Source organism: Sapajus apella, unplaced genomic scaffold (assembly GCF_009761245.1).
Source record: "Sapajus apella isolate SASKATOON/1434 unplaced genomic scaffold, GSC_monkey_1.0 scaffold65, whole genome shotgun sequence".
Taxonomy (NCBI): Eukaryota; Metazoa; Chordata; class Mammalia; order Primates; family Cebidae; genus Sapajus; species Sapajus apella.
Window position 1 is genome coordinate 6,469,043 of NW_022437005.1, and position 16,450 is coordinate 6,485,492.

The 16,450-nt window shown below is 42.2% G+C and overlaps 1 protein-coding gene across 5 annotated transcripts in view; it reads left to right on the plus strand.

Moving 5' to 3' along the window:
* RIN2 (Ras and Rab interactor 2) overlaps nt 1–16,450 on the plus strand; it is a 241,351-nt gene that overhangs the window by 24,443 nt on the left and 200,458 nt on the right. For 4 of the 5 annotated variants that reach the window (XM_032248107.1, XM_032248110.1, XM_032248109.1 and 1 more), the window contains one exon: nt 16,238–16,363. The exons of the other annotated variant lie outside the window; for it this stretch is intronic. The gene's annotated coding sequence lies outside the window, so the exon portion shown is untranslated. The remainder of the gene's footprint in view (nt 1–16,237; nt 16,364–16,450) is intronic. 5 annotated transcript variants of the gene reach the window in all.

Consider the following 16,450-nt stretch of genomic DNA (forward strand, 5'->3'; position numbering starts at 1 on the left):
GTCGTGTGTTGCTGTATCAGATCATAACACAACAAATATTTGTTATATTAGAGTTGTAAGCAGAAAAACTTCTCAAACCACCATGATTCCCACAGACACTGGCAGAGGAGTTACCGTGTGCCTTTGCCATGGACTGTAGATGCCCTCCCCATCACTGCCCCTTTGAGTCTCGGCCGTGGCCGCACCAGGGTTCTCTGCACATTCCCATCAAGGCCTTCTCATGAGCTTTCCTGGATCCCCAGGTTTGTGGGTGTCACATCCGAAGCCCCCTCTCATTCCTGCCCTGTTTGGATGGGAACTCAGTTGGGGCTGTCTTCCAGTGTCTGACCTGGGTGATTCCTGTCCAGGCAGAGGCTCTGGTGGCTGGAGGTGAGGCCCTGAGCTGGGGAGCCGTCTTAATCTGAATTCCTTCCAAAGCAGGCTCTGAACAAGGATTTGATTAGAATACAAGTAGTTGATTGGGAGGGTGGTCCCAAGAAACCCCTAGCGGAGTGGGGAGGGGAGGCTGGCGGTGGAGGCAACAATGTGAAGCGTGTTGTCAATCATTTCCCTGTGGACAGCTAGAGCTTACCCCTGCCGGGGAGCTGACTGTCCCGCCAGGGATGGAAGTGTGGGAGGTGCAGCACAGGTGTTCACACTCGGCTCTCATCAGTCGTAGGTTGAAGGCTATTGGGGTCTGGGGGCTGATTCCCAGCACTTCAGGCCTCTCCCTGGGAAAAGCTTATTCCAAGAGCCAGAGGAATCCTCAGGCAAGGAGACAAGGATGCTGGCAGCGTGGAGTCCAGCAGGCTGCAGTGGAAGAGGGGACGCAACGGCACCTGCAGTGTCTACTGCAGGTTGGAGGCCAGGTTAGCCCAGTGAGAGCTGGCAGACACAGCGTGTCTGAGGAGGGCTGGCATATGGCACTGGAGGGCGCCACTTGAAACTGGCAGATTACCTCCTATCCCAAGGCAACTTGAAAATCAGATGTGGCTTTGTCAGTAACTCCTGCAACCTGTGGTTTCATTCAGGACAGCAGTTGCTCTCAAGGGCGCTGTGCCCTTTGGGATGTAGTTGAGGCAGGAAGTTTGCTTGTTTTGGTGATGGCTGATGATATTTAAGAATTTTAGCTTTGAGTAAGCTATAGTGGTCAGAAAGGAATTTAAACAATTGTATGTGTGTGTGTGTGTGAATGCATGTTAGTTATTACGAAGGGTTCCTTGTTTAAAAAGCTATATATACTGTTGTGCTCAGAAATGCTTGTATTGTGAAGACCAAATAGATTAGGGTAAATGGATATTTTAGCACAGTAGATGGCATTATTATTTAGATGCATAGAGAACTCTGAGTTTCAGTAGAATAATGGTGGTTGCCTACATCCAAATCTCTTCCCATAACTTAAAATAAAATCTACCCAAGTCAACAAATAGAGCGAATAAAACCATTATGTACACAAGCGCTCAGGATTGCTAAGAGACAAAATTCTACGGACTTCAAATTTCCTCTAAGCAGTAAAAGAAGCACCCGGGCCCAGCCAGGCAGGCTCTGGAGCCTGCCCCTGTCTAGAGCGTCGGGCGGAGACCACAGAGGGCAAGTGGAGAAGGACAGGAGTGTGCAGAGCCCCAGGTGATGCAGCCCAGATCACATCAGCCCGGAAAGACGGCCCCATCCCGAGTGGGAACACCAGGCAGCATGAGACTGGGGGCTACAGCCACAGGAAAGGCGAGGTCACTGGGAGAGACGAGGGACACTAGGAAGGGCACTGCCCCTTGGAGATTTGGTGAGATCCAGAAAGAAGGCAAAAAGCATAAAATTAAGGATCCTTCAGAGATCAAAGAAAGCCACAAAATCAGAAGACATGCTCCCCTCTTCCAGAGGAAGCACGATACTGAATTTACACTTCACTCTGTCAACGGTAGAGGGCGCGTCCGAATCAAGAAACGTAGTCAGTCACCCACACACGGTCCCCCGTCTGTATCAACTCTCACCCACGATCCAGAAAACAGATGCCAAAGGAGCAGAAAGTGGCAGACAACGTGCAAGCAAAGCTGCAATCAGAAGAAACGAGTTTGCGAATCTAAGCATTTCAGCTAGTGAATGTTCTCACCCCTACACACACACACACACACACACACACACACACACACACACGGCAAAAGTGTGTTTTGTAATGGTGTTCCAACACTGATTAAATGTCCTAACATAAGAATTTTCATATGTTAAAAAACCTAACCTTTAATCAAAAAAATCAGAACCAAAATGGGCAAAAGCCAGGAAGATGTGAAATGAGAATTGACTGAACTCCGGAAAAGAAATGGAGAAATTCAGTTTGCAGATGTTTGTGCTGCCAGGTGGGACATCCTTTCAGTGAGTGGATGGATCAGTAACTTAGCACCTTTTCTCTGTTGCCTTTCCCCATCCACAGGCCTGTTTTCTAAACCTCAGCCTAAGGCAAGCATTTCTTATCCATAAGCGTCATGGCTATTTCAATAGGAAACATTGTGAAAGGCCAACGTTGGTCATCATTTTTACTTGCCAAGTTCTCTATTGTATGAGACTGTAAGAAATACCCAAATACTTTCCCAGGGAAAATCAGATTGAGTGCATTAAACTTTCCAAGGAGAGCTTCACTCTCCTTGGCAATATGTCAAACTTTCAGAGATAGACTTTTCAGAGATGTTTCCAAATTGTAATGGACGGCTACAATAAATGATGTTGTATTTTATAGTTGGAAAGTAATTTTCATACATTATATTCATCATTAAAGTTGTATATAAGTCAAAGTAACACATGTGATAGCTTCTCCCCTGCCTCTGTGTGACCACAAGCAGCTTAGAAATGCTTTGTATTGGTTTATACAAGAGAAAAATGAGAATGGCGACGGCTTTCCCCCACGTGACATTTGTAGTGCATTGCTAACCTCAGGCTGCGGGGCAGATTGTGTTTTTCTAAACATAGCCACCGTAGCATTACCCATCCCACACATTCTCCTAGTCACCCCCGTATCAAGAGGTAAAGTTGAATGCCCTCCCCTTGAGTCTGGGTGGGTTCCTGTCTCACTTGTCGTCAATAGAATGCAGCAGAAATAATACTGCATGACTTCTGAGGATAATTTGGGAAGAAAAAGATAATGCAATTTCCACCTTGCTGCCTGGTACATTCTTGCTGGAGTGCTGAGCTGCCATATAAGCACTTAGACTATTCTGAGGCCACCATGTTATGAGGAAACCCAAACTAGCCCATGCAAACAGATCACGTGGCAAAGCCCTGAAACTACATGAAGAAAGAAAGAGATACACTACCAGCCTCCAGCTGTTCCAGCCAAGCCTTCCCGCTCCCCGCCCCCACACTCTATCTTTTGTTCCAGCTCCAGTTACCATCTGGCTGCAACCACATTTGCGACTCTAAGCCAGAACTACCCAGCCAAGCCCTTCCTGAATTCCAGACCCTCAGAAACCATGGCAATAATAAAATGATGATTATTTTAAGCCCCTAAGTCTTGCCGTGACTTGCTATGTGGCAATAGATAATGAGGATGCATGAAGCCTGAAGGAATACATCATTTCTAGGATAGGCGTAGTGACTATGCTGAATAGCTTTGGTGGTAGTTTTGTTTTGGATAATTTTTCTAGAGGAAGTTGATAGGACAGAACATGTCTCTTTTGGGAAGAATTGTATTTCTCTCTAGATGTAGCTTATAAGCTAACCTTTCCAGTGGAAAAAAACTGAGTTATTTTCCAGTGATTTTCTGATTTTTGTACTTGCAAAGCTTTACATATCTATTGCTTTTGGTAAAAGTAAATGATAGCACAGGTTACTAGAGCTATTTATTTTGTTTCTGGATGGGATCAAGCTGAAAGGACATAGGGACTAAGAACTTGGCTGCTGGTCTCAAGGATTTCTAATGAAGACCAACGTTGGGTAGCTTTCCAGTTAATTCTATGGTGAGCAAACATAGTTAATATTCTAGGCCATAAGAAAGAGAAATGACCTCAAATGGGGAGCTAGCGCAAGATTTGATTCCTGACGTCGAATGTGTAGTGATTAATGTCATGGAGTCAGATGGTTTGAATCATGGCTCCCTCACTTACTGGCTGTGTGACCATGGGCAAGTAAATTTATCTCTCAACAAATTATTTGTTGTCTCTTCTGTTGTTATGAGGGCTATAGCAAGGATTGAATGAAATAATAGACGTGGATGGCTTAATACAATGGCAAGGATATACTGAGTGCTGAATAAGTGGTAGCTAGTGCTGTCATTAAGTTATGCTCTCTGGATTTTACAGATCCAGAGACATAGATCTAGTAAGGGGAAGATAGACAGTTCAGAGATTAAATTGCTTGACTTGAGCATGTGCGGACTGGTGACCATGTTACTACCCGATGCATTACACAAGACAATCTCAGATCTATTCCATCTGCCCAAGGTGATGGTCTTTTCCAAATAGAGGAAGACTTCCTCTATCAGTAGTGTAAAGGACTATACCCCTCCCCAGCAAGAATTTCCAAATAAGTTATTGTGTTTTTATTGTAGAATTTAACATTTAGATTAAAAATACCTAGTGTGATCTCAACAAATTACTATTGAAAGATAACCACTTTAATCTGATAAGGGGTATGTGCAAGCCATATTGAATAGTGAAATACTTATTGCTTTCACGTTGATGTACAGAATAAGGCAAGCGTGCCCTATCACTCTTATTCACTCTCACCTTATAGCACCTATCACTCTATCACCTGTATTCAACAACGCACTGGTAGTCTTACTAGGATACCAAGGCAAGAACAAGAAATAAATGTTATTAAAAGTAGCAAATAAGAATTGGCCAGGCCCAGTACCTCGTGCCCATAATCCCAGCACTTTGGGAGGCCAAGACAGGTCAATCACTTAAAGTCAGGAGTTCATAGCCAACATGGTGAAACTCTGTTTCTAGCCCTAACATCACCAATTATCAAGACATGCTATAAAGCTGAGCATGGTGGCAGGTACCTGTGATCCCAGCCACTTGGGAGGCCAAGGCAGGAGAATCATTTGAACCCAGTAGGCGGAGATTGCAGTGGGCTGCACTCCAGCCTGGGCAACAAAGCAAGACTTTGTCTCAAAAAAAAAATATTTAAATTGCCATTACTCAGGACTTAATATACTGGTAACAAATAGAAAATTAAATAGAAAATGTGATTTACAGTACCATACAAAAAAATCAAATACTTAGGAATAAACTTAACAATAAACATGCAAGAACAACACACCAAAACTACTAAACTATAAAACATTGAGAGAAATTAAGGAATACCTAAACAGATAGAAGGACATACCTTGTCCTTTTTTAAAGATGTCAGTTCTCCCCAAAATGATCTATGGATTCATTAAAATTTCAAGTAAGTCCTAGAAGAGTTATTTTCTGTATAAAGTGGCAAGTTAATTCCAAAATGTAGGTGAAAATGAAACATAATTATAAAATTCAAAACCGTATTTAAGAACAACAGCAAATCTGTAGCTCTTGTATCACCAATTATCACAACACGCTATAAAGCTACATAATGAAGACTGCGGCATCAGAACAAGGATAGACAAATAGGTAAATGGAACAGAAGTGAGAGTCCAGGGACAGATCTACAAGATATGCAGTATCTTGGCTTACAACAAAGGCTACACTGCAATTAAGCAGGGGTGGGGAGTGGGAGGAGAGTCTTTTCCACAGGTGCTAGTCAGTTGATATTCATGAGGAAAAAAATAAAACTTGATTTCTATGCCATACGCAAAAATGATTTTATGATGGATCATAGGCTTAAATGTTAAAACTAAAACAACCTTCTAGAAAAAAATGTAAGAGAAATATCTTCATGAACTTGGAATACGCAAAGATTTTTTTTTAATAGTACTTTTCACTTAAGATGTGTGCAGCTTACTGTATGGAAAAGCCTTCTAGAAAAAAACATAAGAGAAATATCTTCACGAACTTGGAATACGCAAAGATTTTTAAAAATAGCACTTTTCACTTAAGACGTGCACTTTACTGTATGTTAGTTATACTTCAAAACAATTGCCTCTCCCTTGTCTTTTGTTATGTGAGACTCTTAATTTTCTTCCTAGTCCTTTATGATTTCTCTATCTCAGCTAGTTTCTTTTCTTTTCTTTTGTACAAGATTCTTTCTGCAGTTTACTTATTTTCTCTTGCTACAGTTGGTATCTTGGGCATCTTACCTATCTGTAGCTTTAGCTGCCTGCTCCCTGTAGGTGGCTCCTAATCTTACATCTGCCCCAATCTGCCTCCTCCTATGATGTCATAGGACTCCTGGGGACATCCAGTTGTTGTCTAGTTCCCTGCCGTGTGCTTCAGTCCCCTCTATGGCATCCCCAGGGGTTGTCGTTCAGTCTGTGCTTTGATATCTTTGATGAGGAGAAAATCACCCAATCCCAAAGTGCTAGCCAGAGATTTCTCACCTCGAGTGACAATTTGTCTTCCTCTAATTTCTGTCCTGTCATTCTCCTCCTATGTGACACTAATCAAGTCTAATTCCACTCTCATGGCAGAGCCTTCCCTGTTTTTTCTTTTCTCCAAGTCAATCAACCAAGACTCCTTTAAACGTTTTTTTCCTAAACATGGAACCATATTTTATTTCTATTTCTTGACTAGCCTCGATTTTATCACACGTCTATTAAATGTGGTACCCAGAATCAAACAGAAGGCTTGAAGGTGAGCTGGCCTCTGCAGACCATCATTTCCCTTGTTGTAGATGCGTTGTTTTCTAAATATGGAGTTACTCATTTGTCTCTAGTAATTCCTCAACTGCCTGTTGGATTTCTCAATCTGGATCTCCCTGGAAACCTCAGACTCAATTTATCCAAAAATGAAATAATCACACATCCACTGACATCAGCAACTACCCTAGTCTTACAAGGCCAGCCAGTCAGGTTGCCTGCTTCCCACTCAGATAACTTGATCTCTAGCCTTATTAATTAGGGGGGCAACTATTACTCTACCCCACCTTCATTATCTGTTGTATATGTGGGTTTAGGGAAGGGGACTTTTTATCCAGATACAGAGTTATTGATTTATTCCTGTTAATTTTTCAACTAATGTTGGACTTTTCAAGTTGGGCTCAACTTACCTAAATATAGGATAAGCTGGGCTCTGTGGCTTGTGCTTATAGTCCCATCCGCTCTGGAGGCTGAGGTAGGAGGACGACTTGAGTCCAGGAGGAGTTTAAGGACACCCCGGGCAACATAGGGTGACCCCATCTGTAAAAAAATTAATAAAAATTGAATAATCATCCACTTGCCCAAGCCAGTTCCCCCTCCCAACTTCCTTATCCTTTGAGTGGCCTTATCTGGCCCTTCTTCCTCATGTCTGTCACCTCCTTTTTTAGTTCATGCTCATATTCCTTAGTTCAGGTCTCTGTTACCTGCTCTAAGTGGTCCTTTCACCTCCAGCACTCCACCCCTACTCTGAGATGGTCACTAGCTCCCATGGGTTTGCCTTGTAAAATGGCAGCCCTTCCCTTTGTTCAGACCGTGACCTGGCCTGCCTTTCCATGTGAATCCTCAATGTCCCAAGGGCTAACCAGTATTCTAATGGTTGTACCTTGGCACAGCTGCTTTAAATGAAGTGGTTCTGTCTAAACTAAAATGCCTTTCCCCACACTCCCCAGCAAAAACTGCATTTGTCTTCTGCATCACTTTCAGATGGCCCATATAGAAAAACAGGACTTCGGCCAGGTGCAGTGGCTCACACCTGTAATCCCAGCACTTTGGGAGGCCAAGGTGAGTGGATCACGAGGTCGGGAGTTCAAGACCAGCCTGGCCAACATAGTGAAACCCCATCTCTACTAAAAATACAAAAAGTAGCCAAGTGTGGTAGTGGGCACCTGTAATCCCAGCTATGTGGGAGGCTGGGGCAGGAGAAACACTTCAATCCGGGAGGCGGAGGTTGTAGGGAGCCCAGAGAGCGCCACTGCTCCAGCCTGGGCAACAGAACAAGACTCCATCTCAGGGGAAAAAAAACAAAACAAGATTTCATGTGTGTTCCTGTAGTGTATAGCTTAGACCTTGAACAAAATCTCAAGTAGCTTTGAAACTGAATAAACAAATGAATTACTTGCCCGATTTCTTTAGAAATGACTGGAAAAATATCACAGATATATATGTATTTCTAAAAATATTGGCCATTTCTAAAGAAAAGATTGCCAAGAAAGGGAATAAATTTATTTGAGAAAATGACTAAAATACAATTTTGCGGATTTTATTTAATTTACTCTTCCATGTTTAAGAAGGCACCAAAGAATATAATTTGGGGATTACAGTGCTAAGGCTTAGAGAGTTTAAGGTCAACAAAATTCTTAGCTGGATCCTTGAAAGAAAACTTGATCCACCAAAGAGGAGTGATGTGCCCCCTGCCTCAAGTGTTATTACGTGGAAGTGGGAAGAACTTCCTAAAATCACAATAACATGACTTCTCCAAGAAAAACAGAGATCATCAGTAGCAGGAAGTTAACTAAGAAGTTCATTTTAAAGTAATCTAAATTTTCTTCATTACACAAAAGTCTTTGGGAAGGGAATAAAAAATATAACAAATAGAAATCCTTATTTTTCATAGGAAATATCATTTCTTTTCCCAAAGATGAATTATTCTTTGAAATAAGTATTCGTAGAACTGTTAACAGGAGGCATTTTGAGGAAATGCTCACATTCTCATGCAAAATCAGCACTGGGGTTGCCTTATCCGTGCAGCTAGCAAGGCTTTATTTGCCTGTATTGTGTCCACTTCAGGCAACAGGTAAGGGATAAAGTCATCTAAACTTACCTGAAGTGTTCATGTTTTGGAATCATTATCTTCATTCCTTTCATAATGTTGAAAAGGAAACATGCATTTTTTCCTTCCCTCCCCCATCCAGCTTTTTCTCACGTTGTTTTCCATGGTTGGGGGAAAGGGACAAGTGGGACTCCTTCCAGGGACATGGCCAGGGCAGCTGACAAGGTCAAGTTGACAGAATGAGCTGAGAGAAAGAAATTCTTTGTGGACAGAGGAACTGCCTGGGAAGGTCTGCAGAGGTGAATTCTACCAGAGGGGGAACTACACTTCCAGCCAGCATAGTGTGTCTTGGCTTTTTTGGGTCTACCTGTCTATAATGGTCATCCTCATCAATTCACTCAATTTCCATTTTAACAGCAAAAATATACATTTTTAAAAGATGGCAAAAGAAAGATATTCAAGTATATAACATGCTTTACTTTACTCAAATATTGACTGAGGCCTCATAGTGTCATTTCTCGTGAACATTTAAACAACAGCAGAATCCACCCGGGTCGTCAGAGGGTATCATGTGCCTGAGACAAAATGTGAAAGCAGTGGTAATGCGTGATGGGTATTGTGAGAAAGACACTTGAACTAAGATCTGGAAACTGAGGGGGTTGAAGCTCACAGGAGCAAGGGGTGCCTGCCATTGAGGACTTAGAGCAGACACGGGAGCTGGGGCAAGAGCCACCATAGGGGCTAAAGGTGGGGTGGTGATGACAAACCAAAGATGCTTTGGTGACTGACAAACCAAAGAAGACTCTGAGCTTTGCCCCTGACCAGCTCATAGCATTAAGCAGGTCACCTTACCTCTTCCAGCTACAAAAGGAGCACATTCTGCTACCCTTTCATAGGCTGCCGGGGTGATCGGAGGGGGGCGGGGCTCAGCGTAGTGCCTGGCATGGAGTCACTTCTGAAAACATGCTAGCAATTGCCTGTTATGTTTTGAGATGGATCTTAAAGGTTTGGCAGGATGGTAACAGGAGATGGCTGCAGAAGGCAAGGTACTTTAGGATAAGCAGCCACTCTGTGTGTGTGTGTGTGTGTGTGTGTGTGTGTGTATTGTGTGTATATGTGTGTGTGTCTGTGTGTGTATGTGTCTGTGTGTGTGTATGTGTGTGTGTGTGTATGTGTGTGTATCTGTGTATGTGTGTGTGTACGTGTGTGTATATGTGTGTATGTATGTGTGTATGTGTGTATGTGTGTGTGTGTGTGTATGTGTGTGCGTATCTGTGTATGTGTGTGTGTGTGTGTGTTTGTATGTATGTGTGTTCAGAACACAGCACATACACCAGCACAGCCAATACAGGGATACTGATGACCTGTAAGGCTCTGGGGATTATTCAATCAGGCAGCACTGTCTAAAAGAAATATGAGCTGCATATGTAATTTAAAATTTTTTGTAGTCATATTTAAACAAGTTAAAAGCAATAGGTAAAATTAATTTTAATAAGATACTGTATTTAATTCAACATATGATCAACATGAAAATTTATTGAGGCATCTTAACATTTATTTTGTATTAAGTCTTCAAAACCTGGAGCGTATTTTCTGTTTACAAAGCATTCCTATTCAGACTTGCCACATTTCAGCTGTTTGATTGCCACACAGGGCCCGTGGCTGCTGTATTGGATGGCTCAGCCACAGAGGGGCTTCCCTGTGATAATAGCATGGTTTTTCTTGAATGTTAGTGTTTCTCTCTTGTCTCCCAGAGAGGGAGATGGCCATGCCTTTCTCCAATGCAATTAATTTAAAGGAAAAAAAAAAAAAAAAGGAAAGGAAAAAGGAGGGAGAAAAGAAGTGCTCCAGGGCACTGTCTTCACAGCTGGCCTAATCCTGAGGTTTTCTCAAATGAAAGTTCAAGGGGTTTTTGACCCTTTTAGATTATACTGCATAGATGTTCTAGAAATCGTGCACAAAGAAACCGATTTTACTTTGCGTAACTTCAAATTTTCCAGGTTATTAGGATTACGGATCAATGTTTTAACACTTTCTAAGGTTGGGAATTCACAGTTTTGTAGGAAGAGCTGTGGGAAAGATTGGACAAACCTAGACTGACCCCATGGTAGCTACTGGCGCATTGCTGGGTTGCTAGGTAGGGAAGTACAGGGAATTGGAAGGAGAAAGCTCATAGCTAGGTGAGTAAATTCTTAGCCTGAGCCAACACCAGAGATGTGGTCCAGTCAGGAAGATAACAGGGGCAGAATTCAGTACCTAATGAAAATCAGTCAAATTGGTCAGCGAATCCTTTAATCTGAAGCTTGAATACACTAAGGCAGAATGAACTGAACCAATTTTACCTCCTTTAAGAGAAGATAAGAGAAAATAATACACCCACAATCACAATTAAGAATCCAAAGAATAATGCATCTATAGTCAACATTTATAGAATAGAAAAGAAAGGCTTTAATGAGAGATGAACTCTACCAATAGCGGTATTTCAAAACGGTACCCAGCAAGTGGCCTGCATGTGCAAATACTCAAAAAGATTCAGTGGCTGGGCATGGTGTCTCATTTCTGTAATCCCAGAACTTTGGGAGGCCAAGGCAGCTGGATCACTTGATGTCAGGAGTTCGAGCCTAGCCTGGCCAACATGGCAATACCCCATCTCTACTAAAAATACAAAAATTAGCCAGGTGTGATGGCGGTTTCCTGTAATCCCAGCTACTAGGGAGGGTGACATAGGAGAATCACTTGAACCGGGGAGGTGGAGGCTGCAGTGAGCTGAGATTGCATCACTGCACTCTAGCCTGGGCAACAGAGTAAGACCCTGTCTCTAAAAAAAAAAGAAAAGAAATTCAGTGATACTAGGTAATGGTGAATAATATACATATGAACCGTCTAGGTGACGCTATCAAAATATGTGGAAAAATAAGCAACTCCTTCAGTTTCTAGTGTAGCAACTACTAGATTGAGAAAATTTAAACCTAGTTGGTATTTCATTTTCTTCAACCCATTTTTACCTTGAAGATTATAATGTATACATATCTTTATAGGGACTTCAGGGTTTCCGATGAGAACAGTGACTCAGTATTTCTCACAATGCCTTGCACCTACTAGATGCTCAATCTTCATGAATAATTCTGATTAAGACAATCTCCTTCATCAATTTGGCTTTCCTCCATAGAAAAATTAAATTACAATTTAAGACAATTTAGAATTCTCAAAGGTAGAAACACCTCAATCGTCTTTAGAGACATTCTAGTTTGTTGAGAAACCAGTGTAGGTTGGAAATGAATTTGCATTTCTCTTAAGAACACAATCCTGTTAAAGTTCAATAATCCGTTTAAAGCACAGGCGCTTTGCTGAGGAAATGCCGTGTGTGCACATGCGGTGACACTGGCCCGGGAATCAGAACAGCACCCCGAGTTTTTCCAGCTGCTTAACCCAGACTCACAGGGAAGTCTCAGTCAGTCCCTTTCTCTTTTTAATATACAAATGTATTTTTTCTTATGGAAAAGCATGGTTTGTAAGTGGCTAGTGTTTTAGCTTCTTGGTTTCTATAAGATACTGTAACATGTCACACATATTCAGTGCAAGTTCAGTTCAGTGTCTGTTTTTTAGATTGTTTGGGTTTGGCTCTTTATTGTAGTTTTCAAAGTAAAAACCTCTTTGGAAGTTGACCAATAGCATTTTGCCTGGTGAGTTCCCCCCCCCGCCTCAGGTCCTCAGAAAACTTAGCTTTAAATCCTTGTGGATGCTACTTAAGCAATATCAATGAAAACTAGATATTGTAACCACTTTTTATTACCCTCTATTTTGCCCATGAGATAAGGTGTCAGAGATCTAAAATGATAGAGTCTGATGTTAGAAGGGGTTCTCGGCTGGAAAACAGCCTACCTATGAGAGCCTGCCAGTGACGGCAAATCCCCTTCTCTTTAAGGCCAAATGTGCATTTTTTTTTCAGCCTCCTTAGAGTGCCATTGTGTCAATTCCAAATTGGAAATATATCCTAGAATGCTAAAACTCAGTCAACAAGTGTTAAAATGCCATACCTACTCCATGCTTCATGGGCAAAGGGAAAAAAAAAACAGCACCCCAAAACAACACATACTGAAGCAACATCACTAAGCTCCAAGAGCAATCATTTAAGGATTTTTCAAATAGACAAAATGCCACATGAAAATACGGATATGAAATAAAGGGCTGGGTGCGGCAGCTCAGCCTGTAATCTTGCAGAGAGCCGAGGTTGCACCATTGCGCTGCAGCCTCAGGGACAGAATGAAACTATTCCAAAAAGAAAAGAAGGGAAGAGGAAGGGGAAGGGGAAGGGAAAGGAAAGAAAGATAGGGTAGGGCAAAGTGTAACACACACAGGCATGCACACATCCAGGAGGAACACACGTAGGAGTTTGACCTTTTCTGTTTTGTAAAACGAAGGATTTAGTTCCTAATAAAGATTTTCAAAATAGGCCTCTACAGGTATGGACATATTCTCAGGAATTCACATATCCTCCTTTGGAATGTCTGAAGTCCAGTATGTTTTTATATCAAGGATAACATTTACTAATTAATCAAATTACATTCTGGGCTAATTAGAGCAGTGTTTTTCAAGCTGTGGAATCATGACCCACTAGTGAATTGTGGTTCATTAAAGGTTCAAGTTGGCTATAGCCAGCATTGTTTTAAATAAAAGCGAAGAAAATGGAAAATATTAGAGTGTATGGCTGGTAGTAACGGTTAAGTATTGTTCCACAAAATATTTGTTTCTGTTTTGTACATGTATGCTTGAGTATAGATCATGATGTGAAACATATTTATTACCATGGATGGAAGTCAAACGTGTTTGAAAGCTATGGTCAATAGACCCCCATTGTCAACCTTCAGTGCACATTGGAATCACCCAAAGAGCTTCAAAAATAGGGTTCCCGCCCCCAGAGACTCTGCTGTAATTGATTTGGGATGTACTCTGGACTTGACGCTTGCTTAAAGCTTCACAGGTGTGCAACCAAGGTGGAGAATCCCCAAAGCATTGAGCCTTGGGACCAAGTTCTGCCAAGTAATTTCAATGCCTGCCTCTCTGAGTTTGAGTTTATTCGATTTGCCTTGGGGTCAAATCATTTCATAAACTGAGATTGTGGCAAGGTATGAAGATGGGCGGAAGAGGCTTCGCACATAGTCAATCTTTTTCCCCCAAGTCAAGGCCTAATGCAGTGTAATGGGGGTGAATGAATGAAAGCTGCACAGTATTTCAGATAGAGAAACGTAGTGGGAGAATTCAAAGAGAGAGTGGAAGAGATTGGAGTAATTTGAATTGTGTGCGCGGTTCCCCTTGCCATTCCACTCAGTGAGTGAGTGTCCCAGCACCGGCATGATGCAGGGCACTGGAGCCTGCTGTTCCCCCGGGTGGTCTCTGTTTATAGGTCCCTATCACTAGTGTGCCTCTGCACACAGCAGATCAGCTGTAAGGGTAATTTTTCACTTGTTCTCTCATGTAAGCCCTTCCCTTCTTAGAAGATGCAGCCCCACCATATTTATGTCTCAAGAGCGATTTAGTTTCAGGAAAACATTATCCCTTGCATTGAGTTACTTTGAATTGTGTTCATTTACATTCCTATTCTTAGATAATTTACAATTGTGCTTGGTTTTATAACTATGTAAAAACAAGAACAAAGCACCGTTTATCCCTTGTTATTTTATTTGTGCATACTTACTTAATACCATTGTGTAAACCAGGCAACAGGAGAAGCCATAGCGTTTTTCTCCCTTGGAAGGATAACCTCACTTTACTCACTGGCTCCCTTTACAATGTGTGATTTGTGAAGCTCTCCCTTAATACAGCGGGGCAGTAAATTAAATCCCAGGCCTATCTATCAGTAAAGATTAGAAGATATCGTAAAGTGATGTAAATGTAGCATACTGTTTACTGGGATGATTTTGAGTGGTCCTATCTGTGTGTGAAGTAGGGATTCAGAGGAAAGTCTGGATTAAGAAGGAAAGTAGGATTTAAATGATTCCAGAAAAATGATCATCACTTACACTGGTGGCAGCAGTGAACCGTGTTGAGCATTTACTAAATCACCTGCAATGGGCCAATGCATTCTATGAATTATTCTACTGAATCTTTAGAGCAGTGCTTTGAAGTATAATAAATGCTATTACAATTACCCTATTTTTTTAATATAAGAATCCAGGTTAAGCAATTTACCGGAGCCATTCATCTGGGACTGAAGCCCAAATATGTTCCATCCAGGCCTAAAAGCTGAATCTTCTCAAGTAAGAGGAGGGAGACAGGGAGGATATTTCAGGCCGGAAAGCTCCCATGAATCCAGGCGTGAGGGAAGGGATGCGCGTACATCTGTCTGTGACAGTTCCAAGGGAGGAGGTGGTGGGGAAGTCAGAGCAGTTGTAGAGCCTGACAGAGGAGCCGGGACTATGAAGTATTAGGAAAGCAATGGGGAAAAAAGAATGAAATAACCTTCTTTTACCAATGTCGGGAGTTTGACAGGCAGGAGAATGGAGCACATAAGAAACATATATTTAGAAAAGAAACATACACACGTGTGTGTGTGTGCATGTGTGTGTGTAATTGGATATTGGAATACACAGAAGCAATCTGAAAAGATATAATTTATGTTATAAAAATGCCCACTTCTGCCAAGGATATAGGAGTTATTGGTGATGGTCAAAGGGAACTTAACCTTTCATCTAATATTTGCATTTTGCAAGCAAGGTGACTGCATTCATGCATGTGCTTAGGTAATTTTGAAAAGGATACTGATTCAAACAGCTAAAAATAAAATAGAGGATAATACAGAAATTTCTTTTTTTTTTTTTTGAGATGAAGGCTCACTCTACGGCCCAGGCTGAAGTGCAGTGGTGTAAGTTTTGCTGACTGCAACTTCCATCTCCTGGGCTCAAGCGATCGTCCCACCTCAGTCTCTTGAGTAGGTGGGACCACAGGTGTTTGTCACCAGGGCTGGCTAGTTTTTGGTATTTTTGGTAGAGACGGAGCTTCACCATGTTGCCCAGGCTGGTCTTGAACTCCTGAGCTCAAGTGCTCCACCCACCTCTGCCTTCCAAAGTGCTGGGATTATGGATGTGAGCCACTGCACCCGGGAATGTAGGAATTTCTTATTCAGATGAGTCCCATCTCCAGGATCCTAGACTGGAAGATTTCAGGACCCTTTTTGTAGGAAGTGATGGGATGCAAAGGATAAGGGAAAGAAATGAATTGTCACTTAACTGGTGGGGAAGACAGGATGCTTGTTGATTAGTCCCATTCATGAAAGACCATTGAGAGTTTTTAAAATCCGAGCATTGGCACTCTGGTGAAGAAATCCCCCTCCTCAGTTTCCTGATCCAGCAGTGGAGGTCCAGGAATGGGAAGGAAAGGCCATCACTGTTCTCATTTAGCAACGTCCCTTCCCAGAGCCAGGCTAGGAAGCAAGTCCTCTGTGTGGTTGTTCATTATGTTTTAAAAATACATCCAAAACCCTCAATGGTCAATTTTTTGTGTTGTAGATGGAGATGAGAGATCTGGACTTCTGAACTTCTACCAGAAAAGATAAAATGTGCAAGCCCTTCAGAACGCTGGGGAGGTCGGGCTGAACTGCAGGGGCAGAGGAGAAGAGATGCTGGCGTGAAGGGGTATGTAGCAGCGAGACCATAAACCCAGTGTGCACAACCCCACGCTCGTCAGTGTGATTGGGAATATCGTGGGCTATCGTTTTGGTA